Here is a 16,663-nt window from a genome sequence, read left to right on the forward strand (position 1 = left end):
GTCCCAAGAGGCAGCTAGAGTTCCAAGTAGATCTAACAAGGGGATATACACTTGTGATTCACCAACAGGTAGATAGATGAGAGTAAATCCACGAGCCCAGATGAAATCATGCAGACAGGGAGTGTAACTAGAGAAGTTGAATGATGGTGTTGGCTTACGAGCCAGCACCTTGGGAACCTCTCAGGTGTAGTCTGAAACTGATACCCCCTTAAGCAGAGGTCAGGGAGAGACCAAAAAAGAGGCAGACCACTCCAGTTTGATAGGTGGCAGGTTTAATAAGCAGAGGAACTTAATACACTTGGACGGCTGCACGACGAATGGATCTCCGTAGCCACCCACCAAAGCTTAACTTTTATAGAAGCCTTAGCTGGGTCTAACCACGTACACTGTCCAGATGGACTACATACCACATCATTATTTTCAGGTTGTGTCCTTGAGGCAGCCTCTGGGAGTGAGGAAGGCAGGCAGAACCCACATTCCAAGAATAGGAGGCAGCATGAGGACCCTCTGATTGCTGGGGTCACTGATGGTCACATATTCTCGAGGACGTGCCCCAACACTGCACCCCTTGAGAACAGCTCTTACAATCTCATGTGCCCCCCTCTCCTGCAACATGCTTTAAGTGTTCAGCAAGGGGTTTCACTATACATGAAAGTGCTCCTCTGGCAGCTCAGGCTGTTTGGGAGGCAGATGTCCCGGGAAAAGTACGGGCACAGGTAAGAGAAGCTTATGTTAAGACAGTGGTTCCCCAAATCAGTGACAACCTTTTCTATCAAGAGCCCTATGATCCAAACCACTGATTTCTTAAGTCACCTAGGCTGGGGGTTGGCTCCAGGGCATTCACATGTGTCTTCTCGTGATTCAATAGAGATGATGCATTTGGAGATTCCTTAGGTGTAAACACACAGCATTTTGTTTGGGTAGTGGCACAGATGCCGTCTTGTGAAGTAGTACTATCGAAGCCCATCTTATTTAGGAAAACAGCTTTCTTCATTAGACATGTTTTAGTATTCAGTAAGTAAAGGCTTTGTTGCTGTCATTCAAGGCTTGTTAGGTGAATTTAGTAAGAGCTCTGCGTGTGCTATAATGTCCTTTAGATCAACGAGGGGAACAAAGACTGTGGCCAAATGATCATATCAATGGAAAACAGAATGTGCCCACCTGGCCTTAAGGATAGAGAGGTGAGCAGTTTCGGGAACTTCATCTGGGTGTGTATACCACACATATTGGCTGGGGGAGGCAGCACCGTCAGGCACAAGGAGGAGGAATAGGGGTGGAATATGCCAGACCAGGTTCCCCCCTCCCCCTCTCTTTTAATGGTGCCTGTTCCATGTCAGGTTCAGTGTATTTTAATAGGTCCAGCAGGACAAGAGGATCACCATGGAGATTGAGTAGTTCCCCCTCACCCAGGGGTGCGAAGTAGCTGCCTATGGAGGCGGGACGTCCCACTGTAAGTTTTAGCAGGTAACATCTTTTCTGTTTGGTGCTTTCTGCAGCATGGCAGTCTGGTCCACAGTGAGAGACAGGACAATGGCTGATTCCCATGACTTCTGTGCTCTTATGGTATTGGGTGCCTCAGCAAGGCTCCTCAGTCTGGCATCTGGGGCAATGGGCCCTACTGCTTGATGATTTAAATATGTTAAAGCTTGGGGCAGTGCTTTAGTCCGTCCAGCAGAACTGGCCTCATTTTCTCTGTACTTGATCTGTTGTATCCATTGAAGGGTCAGTCGTTGGGGCTTGTCCCCAAGCTAGATCACCAGCTGTGGATTGTCAGGGGCTGTCAGTGCCTTCTGATCCTGGACCTGGAAGACAGTGGGGATGGCCTCAGGCTCTGTAGGTGGGCCCAAATGTCTCTCCACATATCCCCGCAAGGGCTTTTTCATGATCACCCACTCATGGGCTTCCCGATGGCCAAGCCACAGGGTTAATGTCTTTAGATCAGCCTGTGACTGCAAAGGGTTAACAGCCAGGGCTACCCGCCAAGCAGCTCTGGGTTCAACCTGCTGGCTGCAGAGCTGGCTGCCAGGTGAGAGGCTCTGCTTGGAAGAGCACCGTGTACCCGCTAGGAGCTCTTACTTTGTTCTGTGTCTTTCAAGAGCTGGGACCAAAATCCTGGGGGCATTCTCCTTTTCTGTTGTCTCTGCCACAGTGTCTGACCCATACTTTCTGGAGTCACAGACACAGCTAACTCAAATGGTCATCTTGTTTGGGAGATGCCCTGAGCTTTAACCTGTTTCACTAGTATTTTTGTCTTCTCAAAGGCAGTTTGAGATCTGCTCCCTGATCCCTCATGTGCCCTTTCTTTACCAGGTGGCATGAGGGAAAGAGACACTGTGCCAGGTGAGGAATGAAATCTTCCAAACCCCCAAGTCCCTGTGAAGGCTTGTATCTCTTTCACATTCTTAGGGTTTGTTAAACTTTTGACCAATTACAGCTTTTGGGACAATATGTATCTTACCCAACCAAATGGCTCCCCAAAACCTTATGATGTTGCATGAGCCTTGAATTTTCTGTGGGTTCACTGTCCATCCTTTCCCTTGAAGATATTCCAGGAAAGCCTGCAGGGTGTCCTGCAGTGGAGGCAATTCACATGTTAACATTACATCAGTGTGATGGGCCCATTTTGCTCATGTGGGGAAGGAGAAAAGGGCATCTTGAGCTACCATCCTCAATAGGACTGTAACCCTGAGGCCTCTGCTGGAGCAGGCAGGGCATCAAAGACAATAGGGATGAATGGAACTGGTCTTGAACTGTTGTTCAGGTTTTAAGGCTTTTCCAGCATCCTCTCTGTCTTGGGCCTAACGCACAGTCTATACCCATTCCCAGGATTTGTCAGTTTTTTTCAGATCAGTAGTGGATTATGCAACATCATGAGCATCTTATTCTACTACTGGCTCTGCATGGATATCAATGTTCTATATCAGGTGCTAGGGGCAGACTGGGTAAATAAAGCTTTTGTTTCAGCAGTGAACATGGCTTGGAAAGGTGAAAAGTCAGACATCCAGGTTGCCCATATTGTTAAATGGCAGAGAATATATTGGACAACTTGAAGCAACAGACAATCTTTATTATTTTATAAATAGTTTCATGTAGTAAAACCAGATGTATCATAACAGGCAAAGTATGAAGGAACAAAAGAAGCACCCAGCATTGATGGTGGGAGGTGATTTTTCATGGATGGAATTCTTGCGCAGGGCTGCTGTTCGTGGTGCTGATCTGCACACTGGGAGGGGCTATGACAGCTAATAAGAGAGAAGTGACTGGAACCATGTCAGGTCAGAATGCAGGGTCTCAAATGAAGGGTTGTGTGATTTGGTAAAACTTGGGGATAGTTTGTGAATGGAGTGGGTTGTAAAGATCCTTTTACCAGGGTGGGATTGATAATGGATGAGCGATCAGGCTGCTTTGTTGGAACATCCTTGAGGAACTCAACCATGTTGCTTTGGTGCTCATTCTTGCTGCAGCCCCAGAAAGCCTTTCGCAAGCCCGTCTTCTATCCCAGGTGGTTCCCTTTTTTCTACGCAACGTTGTTAGCTGTCAGACTTGTTAGAGCAGTGCTCAGCTCATTTTGGCCTGGTCAGATCTTCCTCCCACTTCCCTACCCATGGTGAGTTTGGGAATAATGTGTAATACTGCTGTTCTGGGTACAATTAAGGCATTATATAGAGGTACAAACAGCAGGAAGCCATGAGGCACTGTGAATGAAGATGTTTCAGATGAGTGTCAGTGGCCTCTTGGTTTCTTACAGCTCTCTTAGCTTATTGACCACAAGGAAGGCTGCAAGGAAATAAGCTTATTTGGTTTAATTTTACCATTACTACTGGTAAACAGCAAAGTTCTGAGACCTGAGTACCAAGAACACTACGTTTACAAAGGAAGAACATCCCAATGTTGATTTTATTTTAATGACTGGGAGAGAGTCATGGGACAATTGGCACATGATAGAAATGGAAGAGTTTAATATGTTTCCCACCCTTCATTTAAAGTTTTGAATTCTTGGATTCATCATACATTAAAATCTCACTTGGAAGAACCTTACAGATCTTGTACATTATATAGAAAAAAAAAACCACAGAGATAATTAAAGGTCTAAATAATGAGACTGATACAAAAAAGAATTGCACATGATTAAATTTGAGAAGCAACAGTTTACACAAACTGACAATTTTCAAATGTGTAAATAATCCTTTAAAAAAAACCCTTTTGAGTAGTGTAGTTTCTATGAGGACAAAGTAAAAAGAAACTGGCTTCATTAAGCCTTGTATAAGTAAACTATTAGGTAGATTTTTGAAAAAAGAATTCTTCCTGGTGGTATATTTTGTACTAAACTTTGATTTTTTGATTTTTCTTCAGTCTTGTACTGATTTTTTTTAGTGTGGTTTCTCCCATCCAGAAGTAGGAGAAGAAGAAGCAATTGTGGACATTTATGTTAGCTCCCATCCATAGTGATAATAATAATAAGCAATAGCAAGAAAAAATCTAATAAGGTAGAAGCAATGCACATGTGTGCTCCTTCCCCCAAATCTCCAAAAGTTAACAGAACACATTTCAAATATTCAAAATTGGGGATTTCTTTTACATTAACTACATTTAAAAAATACTCAATTTATAGAAAATATTAATCCAAGACAATGATATGGTTGGCTTGGTGATCATGAGCTAGTCAGTCAATTTGAAATTTATAGCGTGGACGTTAAGGCACCTGCCATGTGTAGGAAATATTATGAAATCTACCTATGATGAAAAGTTCTTGGAGCCAAAGCATACAATCTGAGCATCCATCTGGGTGCCTCTTAAAATGATGTTTAATGAAACTCACCTTTGTAGTCCTAAATGCAGAGTTTGGGGCATGAAAAAAGAAGAGGTTCTTGTCTAATGGCTTTCCAAATAATTGACCTTTTTCTATTGCCTTGTTCCCTGAGGAGCTGTTCTGTTTTTCTAGTGATGCTTCCATATCTGTGCTGTTTTCACAGCTCACCTGTGTATCTTTGATGACTGCTCTAACCAAATACAAGAAGTACTGTTGTCATAAAAAATACTTATATTTCTGTTCTTGAAGTGGGAAGTGTTTCTATTTTGCCTAATAGCTGTAATTAACAGGTAAAAATGAATATTTATAGTAGTTCAATAGTTAAAATCTGCAAAGAGGAAATAATCCATTAAACACATCATTTTCACTGTCAACTATAAAAGGTGGTAAATCCAGGTGTCTGTTAAAGGCTAAGAATTTAAACAGAACACATAATTTTTTAATTCCATGCACTATTTTGGAAGTTCTCTAGGTGAGCTTTTAACATGGAAAATGAAGCCCCACTAAGACTACACCCAAGTAAAAGACCAAAAAATAATAAACTGCACAAACCCCACTGTACTCTCATTTATTGGCATTTATGTAAATACATGGTCTGTAGAGCTGACTCCCTGGGGAAATCCTGGCTTGAAACACTTGATAGCTTTTTGATCTTGGGCAAAATAATTATCCTCTGCTTTAGCTTTTTCTGCTGTAAAATAGGGGTGATAATTACATGTACATAAGGTTAGAATTAACTGAGCTAAAACATCATACATTCATATTGCCTGGCATGTACTAAGTGCTTGATACATATTAGCTAAAAATGTGTAGCTTTTCTTTACAATGTATAGAAAAAAAATTTGTTGGACAAAAGTTGGTGTAATTTTGTTGATAGAAGTGAAGAATAAACCTACACACTGGTCTATGACCACACCTCTCCAGGCCTCTGTCATTCCAGCCATGAAGAAGTCTTCACCCAGTGAATATGTCCTGAGTTCTGAGCACCCCCTTTCGTCAATCGACAGAGTTCAAGATGGTGAACCAGAACTCTACCTCATCTTTTCCCCACTCCTACACTCACAGCCTTGCTGTCTCTAGTTGGCTTAAATCCAGGGCAATATCATTCAACCTTCTATTCCCCTGATGTAGTGATCCCAGGAACTCAGGCTTCCTAGTCATGGTCACCTTGCTCCCTTGAATAACCATTTCTACCCACCTGTTCCAACCCTATTTCAAACTCCTGCTTAACTTCCAAAACACTTCTCCTGTGTTCTCTGGAACTCGTAATCCATTATCTGCACAGTACAGTGCATCCTCAACCTCTTCTCTGAACATGCCTTCACTTTCTAGCTCTTAAAAACATCTAGGCTTTCCTCAAAGACACTTCCCCTGCAGCTTCCAATCAATGGCTGCCTTTTCATCCCTTTCTCAAGGTAGGGTTGGTGTCTTCACTCTTCCTGGTTGTTGTTAGACCTTTTGCTTGCACTCTTCTCTATACACTCCCACCACCCAGATTTGAATCTCAAGGTAACAGGTTAGCTACCCACCAGCTCTCATTGTTTGCCAGTTTCCTGTGCCCTGGGCATTCTTCCTTCAATTACCAGAGATTTTAGCTCCAGCCTCTGTCGTTTTATCTTCAACTCCTGTCTTTGTCTTAATTAGTGGCAATGTCAATATTCACAGAGATAATCTTTCAGCTCCTTGTCCCCTCAGTTTTTGGAGCACCTCTCCTCTTGACCTCCATCTATCTTCAACTATTCCCTGGCAATACTCTAGACCCTATTACCCCAATTCTGCATCATTCATTGTATCTATTTCTTGCATTTCACTCTGAATATCTCTTCTCTATCCCCAGCTTTTCCTTTACTATCCCGTTCTCTACTCCAGCAACTCATTCACTTCATTTCAGTCCATTGAGATAAGAGTCATCCACACTCTTAAGATCTTTCCCCACCTTACATAGCTTCAATTACTTGCTTAATCATTGTAATCACCCCTTTTTATAAACCCTCAACTCCCTTGTCCCTCTCTTGTTTCATTAGATATTTGGGCTCAACTATTGCCTTGGTTAAATCTAACTTCAAATACTTCACATATGTACCCATGAAGTTGGATAGCACTGGGAAAAAAACAACCATTCTTCTCTATCCCAATACAAATTAATTAACAAGAAGATTTTTCTTCTCCATCCCAGTACAAATTAATTAACAAGAAATTTTTCCTATAAACAACAAAAGGAAAAAGTTTTTTTAACAAATCAGTCTTTAAAAGCATTAATAACTGGTATAATTTTTAAAGGGAAAACAAAATATTCCCTTACTTAGATTTGCGTTAAATTTCCCCATTCTTGACAACATTTGAGTTGTTGGTCTTTTAATAAAAAAAATATATATCCCTACCAGAGTAGATGTGTAGTAATATTTCTTGTGATTTCAGTTTGAATTTCCATGATGAATAATGTTGAACATGTTTTCATGGGCTTATTTGCTACTTACATACCTTCATTTGTGAAGTGTCTATCCAAGTAGTTTTCCTGCATTTTATTAGATTATTTTCATTACTGAGTTGTACAATTATTTTATATACTCTGGATGTATGTCCTTTGTTAGATATATATTTGCCACTTTTTTTCCCAGTCTGATTACCTATTCTTTTTTTATACTGTCCTTTGGTTAACAGAATTTTGAAAAATTTGACTATTTTCTTTTTTTTAGAATTATTTCCTTCTGTGTCCTGTTAAAGATAACATTTGCCTGACTGCAATATCACCAGGATTTTCTGCTATGGTTTCATGTAGAAGATTATAGTTTCAATTTTTATGTGTAAGACTGTTACTCATCTCAAAGTGATGTTTTTGAATTTGATGTGAGGTAAGCGTCAAGATCTTTATGCCCCATTCTGCAAACTGAGATCTGGTTGTTTAAGCCTCATTTGCCTTAAACATTTTACTTTGATCCAATATTAAATTACTTTAATTAACTTTATAAGTAAGGGCCCATTTCTGGACTCTTTCGTGTTCTGTTGATCTGTTTGCCTCACTTTGGGTCAGTGCCTTCCTTATTCTGATTATGAGAACTCTATACAAAGCTTTAAGGACACAGTAAAGTCCCCCAGTTTTGCTTTTTTTTTTTCCTCAAAATTGTTTAGATCATTATAAACCCTTTGTATTTCCCTTTAAATTTTACATTTAGCTTGCCAATTTATAAAATCGCCAGCCAGGGTTCTGATTGGATTTGTATTAGATTTTAGGTACTTTTGGGATAAATTGTTTTTATCAATATTGATTCTTCTAATACATGAAAAACATCTATCTTTCCATTTCCTTTTGTCTTATTTGATTTGTTTTAGCAATGTTCTCAGTGCAAAGGTCCTGCATTTTTGGCACTTTTTTCCTAAGTATATTATTTGACTATTGTAAATACAACTTAAAAATTTAATTTTGCAATATTTTCCTGCAACTGTATAGGAAATATAGTTGATTTTTGTATATTGACTTTGTATTTGGAAACTTTTCTTACTAGTGGAGGCAGTTGCTTTGGAAATTAGAATTGTCTACCTAGGCAGTCATGTCATTTACAAATACAAAGACAGTTTTCTTTCTTCCTTACTTGTCCTCATGCCTTTTATTTATCTTTTATCACCTTATTTCATTGCCTAGAACCTCCAGTGTATGTGACATACATGCAATGTTACTGATCTTCAGGAGGGAAAGTTCAGTACTTCACCATTACATATGGTCTTAGCTGAATTTTTAGATGACTTTTTGAGGAGTGAATAAATTCTCATTTATTTTTTGTATTATGAATGTGCGTTGAATAGTTGTTTTTAACTATTGAGATAAACATAGAATTTTTTTCCCTTACTGTTAATTATTATCTTATATTACATTGGTTGTTTTTCAAATGTAAAACTAACTTTGTATTCCAGGGATAAACTCAGTTGATTATGATATATTTTGTTTAAACATTGGATTCAATTTGCATCTAAAGATTTCTTTCAATCTATATAATCTGTTATAATGTCTTTGTCAAATTTTGGTATTAGGGTTGATGGCCACATAAATTGGGAAGTGTTCCCTTCTCTAAAATCTTTGAGTATGTTTTCTGTAAAGTTGTAATATTCATTCCTTGTAAGTTTGATAGAATTCACCAGAGAAATGATATGGGATTTTGTGGGAAGATGTCTGATAGTTAATTCAATTTCTATAACATTTAAAGTGATATTAAGACTTTCTCTATCTTTTTATGTCAATTTTGATAATTTGTGATTTTAAGAGAATTTTTCGTTTCATCTATGTTAAGTTTAGTAGCATAAAGTTGGTCATAGTAGTCTCTTACTTTTTTCAAGGCCAAAGTGTCTTATAAATATTGCTCTTCAATTACAAATACTGATAATTTTATTTTTCTCTTTCTTTTGATGAATTTTACAAAGGTTACATAAATTCTGTTATGGCTCCTTTATTCTGATCAAACAGTACCCATACTATTTCCAATTACATTTTTATATATTTAAAAGTTCAAGTAATGAATTTATTACACAAATGTAGTTAAGGTTATTTTAGAGACAGCATCTGTCTAGTGGCAAAGAAAACAAAGGGCAAATTTAACAATATGTTTACCATTCAAAATTTGGGAAGTATTAATCAACCAATTCTTAGAATTTATGAACTTAAACAGATATCTTACAGTGTTAATATGAATGACATGTTTCTTCATTTAAATAAACATAAACAGATTAAAATTTCATATGGATGAATTTCTGCCTAAAGAATAAATTATTCCTAAATCTTACCACTTTGTAATTAAACTTAATTACAAGTCAGTTCATTGAGAAAGTAATTATTCTTTCTTCCCAAGGATATTTATTCAGGATCTTTATTCATAATTTCTGTGTTTTTTAAGGCAGTAAAGGAGAGAATCCCATTCATATCTCACCCTATATTGAACCATTTGTACACTCATTATTAAGTAGTCTTTTAAAAAATCTTTTGGCAACTCCTTGTTTTTCAAGTAGTTATTGTTACTCAATGTGGAATTTCTAATGCAGAAAGTACTTTCATGAAAAAACAAAACTATAATCCAGAATCTTGGAGATAGAGCAAAGGACATATTTTGCTTAGTGCCTTTTTTTTGTGGTATCATTAACATACAATCACATGAGCAACATTGTGGTTAATAGATTCCCCCCATTATCAAGTCCCCACCACATACTCCATTACATTCACTGTCCATCAGCATAGTAAGATGCTATAGAGTCACTACTTGTCTTCTCCATGCTATATTGCCTTCCCTGTGCCCCTTCCCTACTGCTTAGTGCTTTTTTAAAGGCAAGCGGCTGATACACTTGCAACTACACATCTGAAAATGACTTTGACGCTACATAGGAAAAATGCATACAAGAAATTAATGATTAATTGTGAAGATATATATGTGCTATTCCATTTAATCATAAGCAAAGAAATAAGAACAAGGAGGTTGTAAGTCTAAAACTGAAGAAAGCTCTATGCGCTTAAAGCCATTACTTTAGAAAATAAATCCTGCCACACATCACAGGGAATGAACACAGTAAATTTCAGGGTTTGGAAAATATTTCTTGTGGGAGAAAATTCCATTAAAGATAGATCTGAATTGCTTCCAAAGAAGGTCCATGATAGTGTCAACTGCCATTAACATAAGGGATAGTTCCCTGCTTCTCATTTCATTATATTTGTATCAAACTCTTAAGTTTTGTTTATGATCAATAACCAGTTTCTTCTAAGAACACTAAAAGGTTACAACATGGTCTGCTCACAGCAATAAAAATTTACTGGAATGTGAGTCATCCCTGTTTCAGTCAGCCTATTGAGTCATCAATTTTCAGAGGTCCTGATGCGCTTGTTGTATTTATCACTGTCCTTTGGCTAATGGAGATTTGTTTTTATAATGATTTAAGCAAACATGAGTTTGAGTTTATAAGCCCCAGTCTCTTTCATCAAATATGCTCTTTATAGGAGCCAGTATTACACAGCTTTACTAGCAGTCTGCTGAGAGACAGATGGGATGGACAATTCTGAGCTCAGTTGATTTTCATGATTAACAAGAAGTTTACTAAGTTTAAAATGAATGAATTTTAAATGAATAAATATAAATTTCATCTAAAATGAAATAAAGTTGAAAATGAACTAATTTAAAAATATTTTTTTTGCATTTTTGAAAATACATGAAAATAAATGTTATGTTACACTTTTAATGTAAATAAACCTTACCACTTTCTAATCCCCTGACAATTTAGGATTCATATCATTCAATGCATCAGCTAGCAAGCTTCTCTTATTTTCATTTCACCAAATATGTGTCCCCTACAAATCCTTGACAGGGATTTGCCTTTTTTCTTTAGTGTGGGTAGAAGTAGTTTTATTTTTTTATGGTTGAATTAATTTATTTACTTAAAAATTTTAAATTAATGTATGATTCATATACACTCTTATGAAGGTTTCACATGAAAAAGCAATGTGGTTACTACATTCACCCATATTATCAAGTCCCTACCCACACCCCAATGCAGTCACTGTCCGTCAGTGCAGCAAGATGCCATAGATTCACTATGTGCCCTTTTCTGTGCTACACTGTGCTCCCTGTGATCCCCCACACCATGTGTACTAAACATAATACCCCTCAGTCTCCTTCTCCCTTCATCCCCACCTGCCCTCCCACACCCCTACCCTTTGGTAACCATTAGTTCATTCTTGGAGTCTTTGAGTTTGCTGCCACTTTGTTACTTCCGTTTTGCTTCATTGTTATACTCCACAAATGAGGGAAATCATTTGGCATTTGTCTTTCTCCTCCTGGCTTATTTCACTGAGCAAAATGTCCTCCAGTTCCATCCATGTTGTTGCAAATGATAACATTTGTTTCTTATGGCTGAATAGTATTCCATTGTGTATATGTACCACATCTTTATCCATTCATCTGCTGATGGACACTTAGGTTGCTTCCATATCTTGGCTATTGTAAAAAGTGCTGCGATAAACATAGGGGTGCATATGTCTTTTTGAATGTGAGAAGTGGTATTCTTTGGGTAAATTCCAAGGAGTGGGATTCCCGGGTCAAATAGTATTTCTATTTTTAGTTTTTTGAGGAACCTCCATATTACTTTCCACAATGGTTGAACTAGTTTACATTTCCACCAGCAGTGGAGGACGGTTCCCCTTTCTCTGCATCTTCACCAGCATTTGTTGTTAGATTTTTCGATGCTGGCCATCCTTACTGTTGTGAGGTGATATCCCATTATGATTTTAATTTGCATTTCCCTGATGATTAATGATGTGGAGCATCTTTACATGTGTCTGTTGGCCATCTGAATTTCTTTGGAGAACTGCCTCTTCATATCCTCTGCCCATTTGTTAATTGGATTATTTGCTTTTTAGGTGTTGAGGTATGTAAGTTTTTTATATATTTTTTATGTTAACCTCTTGTCAGATATGTCATTTACAAATACATTCTCCCATACTGTAGGATGCCTTTTTGCTCTGTTGATGGTGTCCTTTGCCATACAGAAACTTTTTAGTTTGATGTAGTCCCACTTGTTCATTTTTGCTTTTGTTTCCCTTTCTCAAGAAGATACGTTCAGGAAGAAGTTGCTCATGCTTATATTCAGGAGATGTTTGCCTATGTTATCTTCTAAGAGTTTCATGGTTTCATGGCTTACATTCAAGTCTTTAACCCATTTCAAGTTTACTTTTGTGTATGGGGTTAAACAATAACCCAGTTTCATTCTCTTTCATGTAGCTGTCCAGTTTTGCCAACACCAGCTGTTGAAGAGCCTGTCATTTCCCCATTGCATGTTCATGGCTCCTTTATCATATATTAATTGACCATATATGCTTGGGTTTATATCTGGGCTCTCATCTGTTCCATTGGTCTATGGGTCTATTCTTGTGCCAGTATCAAATTGTCTTGATTACTGTGGCTTTGTAGTAGAGCTTGAAGTTGGGGAGTGTAATTCCCCCTGCTTTATTCTTCCTTCTCAGGATTGCTTTGGCTATTCACGGACTTTTGTGGTTCCATATGAATTTTTTTTTTTTTAGTTTTCAAAATCAACATTTATTATAATGACTTCACAGTAGCATTAATAAAAATGAGTATGTAATTCAATTAACATATTAAACACATAGGAGATTTCCCTAGTATATTTAACTATATTGTAAAATACTCAGAAATTGACAATAAATTCAAATTACATTCCTTCTTCATTTCCTAACAGATTGTAATAGATACAGATACACTTATATTATCATTATACGAATGATAACTTACACAATCACATGATTATTCATTGTACATTTCATCAAGTGTGCCAGAAATGAGATTGAAGCATATGACTATTCAGCATTTCAAAGCCAAAATATAAATGTATGGATAATGCATTATGGATGTGGTTTATATAAGAAAGAAATCATAAGACTCTGGAAACCAATCCATGAGCCCAAAGACAAATTATTCATAAGCAGATATGTATTTTTATATTTAACAAAAATCAACTTTTTTTTTTTTGAGAGGGCATCTCTCATATTTATTGATCAAATGGTTGTTAACAACAATAGAATTCTGTATAGGGGAGTCAGTGCTCAATGCACAATCATTAACCCGCCCCACGCCTAATTCTCGTCAGTCTCCAATCTTCTGAAGCATAACGAACAAGTTCTTACATGGTGAACAAATTCTTACATAGTGAATAAGTTCTTACATGGTGAACAGTACAAGGGTAGTCATCACAGAAACTTTCGGTTTTGATTACGCATTATGAACTATAAACAATCAGGTCAAATATCAATATTCGTTTGATGTTTATACTTGATATATATGTGGATACCACATTTCTCCCTTTATTATTATTATTATTATTACTGTTTTTAATAAAATGCTGAAGTGGTAGGTAGATGTAAGATAAAGGTAGAAAACTTAGTTTAGTGTTGTAAGAGAGCAAATGTAGATGATCAGGTGTGTGCCTGTAGACTATGTATTAATTCAAGCTAGACAAGGGCAATAAAACATCCACGGATGCAGAAGATTTCTCTCAGAACATGAGGGGTGAGGTTCTAAGCCCTTCACCTCTGTTGATCCCCCATTTTCTCACCTGATGGCCCCCTGAGACTGTGCCTGTCTTAGGTTGTTCCTCCCTTGAGGAATCTTACCCGTCTCTGGCTAACCAGTCATCTTCTGGGGCCATACAGGGAAATGTAAAGTTGGTAAGTGAGAGAGAAGCCTTATTGTTTGAAAAGGTTAGCTTTTTACTTCTTTGCAGCTTTATGCCCTGTGGCTTCTATGCCCAGCATTTGTCTTGAGGTATCTGTACCACTTGGAGGAATTATGATACTCGGTAAATTCGATATGAGGCGTGAATTCTATTTAAGTGTTGTAATTAGGAAGGAAGAAGAAAAGCTATAGAGGTAGCAGACGGAAGAAAACATGGGAAGATTGATTATTTTTTTGACATAGCTTCTTGTAACTTCAGCATGTATAGGTTTTAAACTACTAATTAAATTGTGCACACTCATTAACATAATAGGAATACAGTTACATAACCAAAGCAGATCTATAATTACCAGCCATCTCCAGTGAAGCCAAGAAAACCAGTTAGGCACCCTAGGCATTTGTGAAAATTTGTCTATGATATGATGGATATTGTCCAACTGTACTTGAACAGTCTGAGATAAATCAGACAAATTAAAGCAGCCCATTCCTGGGAACTGTTCACATCCCGTATGTTTTTTTAACAGTAGATAGTCTATAGTTGTAAGATTTTGGAGCGCTACAACTTGTACTTCTCCTAATTCTTGGTAGAGTTCCAACAGTGTAGATCCAGTCAAATTTGTTGTTTTACAGTATGCACAGGCCAGCTTATATATCTCCTTCTTCATTTCAATGGCAAGTCCAGGAACTGGTGGAATGAATGCAGCTACAACTGCAGCGTCGCCTGAATCTTTGTTGAGGTTTCTTGATGATCATCTTCTGGTATGACTCTTCCAGAGAGTGCTGATGTTAGAAGTTCTTCTTCATATCGTATCTTAGTTCATTTTCTGGGTAGCCAAATTAGGCTTTGATCCTCTGTATAAACACAAACAGGGAGCCAACATGGCGGCGTGAGTAGGACAGTGGGAATCTCCTCCCAAAAACATATATATTTTTGAAAATACAACAAATACAACTAATCCTAAAAGAGAGACCAGAAGACACAGGACAACAGCCAGACGACATCCACACGTGTGAGAGCCCAGCGCCTGGTGAAGGGGTAAAATATAAACCCCAGCCCTGCGGGACCCGAGCACGCCTACCCCCAGCTCCTGGCGGGAGGAGACATGTCGGAACGGGGAGGGAGAGGGCGCCCAGGACTGCTAAACACCCAGTCCCAGCCACCCACACCAGAGCGCAGACACAGTGCATGCGTGGAGGGCTGGAAACTAGGGAAACAGGGCAGCAAGATCTCTGAGCGGGTTCCAAAGCTGATGCCCCTGAGACAAAGAAAAGCGAGTGCTTTTTGAAAGTCTTTAAGGGACAGGGATGTAACAGCTGGATGGAAACAACACAGGCCACAGTCCAGTGACTGGAAATTACAGGGAAAACCAGGCACACTAACCCCCTGGGCAACAGCTCTGAGACCCCTCACAGAGGTAAACAGCAAAACAGCGCCCCCCATCCATTATCCCTCCAGGCGCTGCGAAAGCAGAGAAGCAGCCTAAGGTAGGCCACACCCTCACAAAGGGAGATTCCTCCATACCGGCCAGGCAAGACACAAAGACCCAGTCTACACGCAATTACCCAACGCAAGCCACTAGGGCTCACAGTTGTCCCAGAAGAAAGGCCAGTAGCAAGTGAAAAGTTTGGCCCTCCCAGCTGACAGTCAATAGCACCTATCAACATGAAAAGGCAAAAAAATATGATCCAGACAAGACTAACCCAGACAGCTTCAGCATCTGCTACATCTTCCCCTGAGAAGGAACCTGGGGAGATACATTTAATCAGTCTTCCTGAAAAAGAATTCAAAACAAAAGTCATAACCATGCTGATGGACTTGCAGAGAAATATGCAAGAACTAAGGAAGGAGAATACAGAAATAAAACAAGCTCGGGAAGGACTTCAAAACAGAATGGACGAGATGCAAGAGACCATTCATGGACTAGAAAACAGAGAACAGGAACGCAGAGAAGCTGATGCAGAGAGAGATAAAAGGATCTCCAGGAATGAAAGAATTCTAAGACAGCTGAGTGACCATTCGAAAAGGAACAATATAAGAATTATAGGTATACCAGAAGAAGTAGAGAGAGAAAAAGGGATAGAAAATGTCTTTGAAGAAATAATTGCTGAAAACTTCCCCAAACTAGGGGAAGAAATGGCCTCTCAGACCACAGAGGTACACAGAACTCCCATGACAAGGGATCCAAGGAGGGCAACACCAAGACACATAATAATTAAAATGGCAAAGATCAAAGACAAGGACAAAGTATTAAAAGCAGCCAGAGAGAAAAAAAAGGTTACCTACAAAGGAAAACCCATCAGGCTATCATCAGACTTCTCAACAGAAACCCTACAGGTCAGAAGAGAATGGCATGATACACTTAATGCAATGAAACAGAAGGCACTGGAACCAAGACTACTGTATCGAGCACGAATATCATTTAAATGTGAAGGAGGGATTAAACAATTCCCAGACAAGCAACAGTTGAGGGAATTTGACTCCCACAAACCACCTCTACAGGGCATACTATAGGGAATGCTCTAGATGGGAGCACTCTTAAAAAGAGCACAGAACAAAACACCCAGCATATGAACAATGGAGGAGTAGGACTAAGAAGGGAGAGAAATAAAGAATCATGAGACAGTGTTTATAATAGCT

The sequence above is a fragment of the Manis pentadactyla genome, chromosome 13 (assembly GCF_030020395.1).
Source record: "Manis pentadactyla isolate mManPen7 chromosome 13, mManPen7.hap1, whole genome shotgun sequence".
Classification (NCBI taxonomy): domain Eukaryota; kingdom Metazoa; phylum Chordata; class Mammalia; order Pholidota; family Manidae; genus Manis; species Manis pentadactyla.